This window comes from Furipterus horrens, unplaced genomic scaffold (genome assembly GCF_987537825.1).
Source record: "Furipterus horrens unplaced genomic scaffold, mFurHor1.1.pri manual_scaffold_3, whole genome shotgun sequence".
Classification (NCBI taxonomy): domain Eukaryota; kingdom Metazoa; phylum Chordata; class Mammalia; order Chiroptera; family Furipteridae; genus Furipterus; species Furipterus horrens.
In genome coordinates, this window is record NW_028327173.1 from 145,745,288 (window position 1) to 145,748,354 (window position 3,067).

General features: G+C 45.6%; 1 pseudogene; it reads right to left on the bottom strand.

Moving 5' to 3' along the window:
* Positions 1-226: 226 nt before the first annotated feature.
* Positions 227-2,199, bottom strand: LOC150016259 (dihydrolipoyllysine-residue acetyltransferase component of pyruvate dehydrogenase complex pseudogene; annotated as a pseudogene).
* Positions 2,200-3,067: the final 868 nt, after the last annotated feature.

Below are 3,067 nucleotides of genomic sequence, written 5' to 3' on the forward strand. Positions count from 1 at the left end.
CTATGCCATATGTCCCTTGACTAGGAGTAGACAGCTTAAAATCTGGTGTTTACTAAATGTGCACAATATTTGGGTGTAACCAGCACTAAAAAAATCCAGTAATGAACATAACAAATAACTTAACTGGACAGACTTAAAAATAACTGGTTAACTTTAAAGTAAAAAGAACCACCTGTTTAATAATATATTTATATCTTGGTAAGAATAAACCAATGTGACATAGATGAGACTAGAAATTCTTGGGTTAATTATAACAACATAGTGACAGGTTTTTCAAGGTACTTTCTAAACTCAGCAAGCCACTGAGGTCCAACTGCTCCATCCACAACCCGATGATCATGGCTGAGTGTAACAGACATCATGCTGGCCACATCAAATCCTTTTTCATTATCTGCTGGAACCAGTCTATCTTCTGAAGCACCAATGGCCAAAATACATGCTTGAGGTGGATTAATAATAGCAGAAAAGTTCTTAATTCCAAACATTCCTAAATTGGAGATTGGAAAAGTGCCACCCTGGAACTCATGTGGCTGTAGTTTACCTTCTCGGGCTTTGGTTGCTAAAGAGACAACGTCGTTAGCAACGGTTTCCAGTCCCTTTATATGTGCATTAACTACACAATAGGTGTGATGAGTCCTGCAGGAGTACTGACTGCAACACTGATATCAACGACATGATTTTGTCTTATAACTGTGTCCAGCCAAGAAGAATTTGCTTCAGGAACTTTTAAACATGCCAAAGCTGAAGCCTTTATGAGGAAGTCATTGACAGAAATCTTGCTTTTCCCTTCTAACATCTTATTGAGTTCTTTCCGAACCAACAAAACTTCTCCCATATTGACATCAACAGAAAGGTAATAGTGAAGTATGGTTTGCTTAGACTGCATTAACCGTGGTGCAATAACTCGAGGAATGTTGCTGATGGGGATATCTGTGAAGACACCTGCAGGAACTGGCACCACTCCTGGAGCCGGGGGAGGCACAGTAGCTGCTGGAGCAGGAGCAGCGTTAGCAGGCACGAAAGAGTCGATGTCCTTCTTGATGATTCTGCCTTCTGGTCCAGTTCCTTTTACTTGTGTAAGATCAATCCCTTTTTCTGCTGCCAGTTTCTTTGCAAGAGGACTAACAAACAACCTTCCTCTTGGTCCGGCAGGAGTAGCTGGGCGAGTGGCTGATGGTGTAGGGGCGACAGCGTGGGGAGCTGGAGGAACAGGGGTCACCGGGGGAGGAGTAGATGGCAGCGCTTGTGGTTTCAAATCAGTTACTTCAGTTGGCCTACAGTCAGCAAAGGCTGGTATAGCTGCCTCTTTTTCTACAATGATACGAGTGGTGTTCCTAGAGGGACATCTCTTGTTCCTTCTGGAATTAGGATTTTTGCCAGGTACCCTTCTTCTTGTACTTCAAAACCTATAGTGGCCTTGTCAGTCTCTATCTCTGCCAATAAGTCTCCTTCACTTAGCTTCTCACCCACTTTTTCCCCCCCATCTCTGAACTGTGCCCATGGTCGTGGTAGGAGAGAGGGCGGGAAGAGCCACCTGCATGTGAGTGGGATATGAGCTACCTGGACCCTGGGCAGAAGGTGTAGGTGGCGAAGAAGTGGCAGCAGGGATTGGTGCTGGGGCTGCCTGCGGGGTAGGTGCTGCCGAGTCCAGTGTATAATTTTTAAAGGCCTCAATATCCTCAGGTTTTTCAACTGTGATACAGATGATCGATCCAACTGGAACATCTCTGGCCCCTTGAGCAACAAGTACTTTTGCCATGTAACACTCCTCTATGCCCTCAAATCCAACAGTGGCTTTATCAGTTTCAACCTCTGCAATCAGTTCACCCTCACTGATTTTTTCCCCTTCCTTTTTCTCCCAATGGGCAATGGTGCCTGCTTGCATTGTAGGGGAAAGAGAGGGCAATGGAACCTTCTGATGCGCGGGGAGGCTATACCAGCGACGGCCAGGCGATTCCAAAAGCTGCACCAGAAAGTGATTCCACGGGGTGGCCCACGAGCCGGGGCGCCAGCCGCTGAGTGCCCGGCCTCTACAATACCCAGTGGTCGCGCGGCTGCATCGGGCCCTAGCGGGACCAACCTGCGCGTCTGCGCACGAAGCTCCCCAACTCGCGGTTCCTGCCCCAAGGCCGCCCGCTGAGCCCGGAATCCTGCCTTGGGACCCGCATTCTGGGCCCGCCGCGCGCAAACGCGCCACATAGTACCACTGCCCCCAACACCCCCGAACCAACGCCGTCTCCGGAGTGGCCTCTCCCACTTTTAAATCTTTTTAAAGTCCTTTCTTCTATAGGGATCTACCTTATTGACTGCCACTACTTATCAAAAGCCTCTCAATCGTCTAAACGGATAAATGAAGAAAGAACAGGAATTAATGAAATTTAGATAATGTTAAAATGGAGTTTGTTTCAACAGATACAAATTCTTTTCTGGTGGCAGTGGTGGTGTGATCTTAATTTCTGTTCCTTATTGGTCAAGTCCACTAGACATAGTTATAGAATCACATCATTTTAGTTTATCTCTTTATCCGTAATTTTATGTCACTGGAAAAGACGTTAACATAAGTAAGAAAAATGGTTAGAAGTGCAGAGAAGAAGAAATAAGAACAGAACACACTGGTGAAGGGAAAACTGGCCATGTCTGCATCCACTCTCTTCCAGTAATAGAGAGGCTCACCCTCTACTTCCTTTATGCAGAGAGAGGCCCAGACTCTCAACCAGGTTAGAGTCTGGCTGTCCTCCTGGGTAAATCCTCATGATGTCAGGGGTGGAGACCATTGTCACTCCAGGGGAGATACAGCAATGAGAGTCTCAGGGGACAGAGCATACATTGAACTTACCTTGTAGAGAAATATTGTACCTGGGTTCACACATACTCTGTGAACGTATCAAGTTCTGTTACCTCTCAAACCTCAGTTTCCTCTTCTTTAAAATGAGCTTAATAATAAATGTGGTCCCAGAGCTATTGTGAAGATTAGAAATAATATGTACCAATAATATATGCAAAGTTCAATGGATGGCAAGTGACTTATATTCAATACATGCAGTTGTTATTAAACTGTATGTTTTCC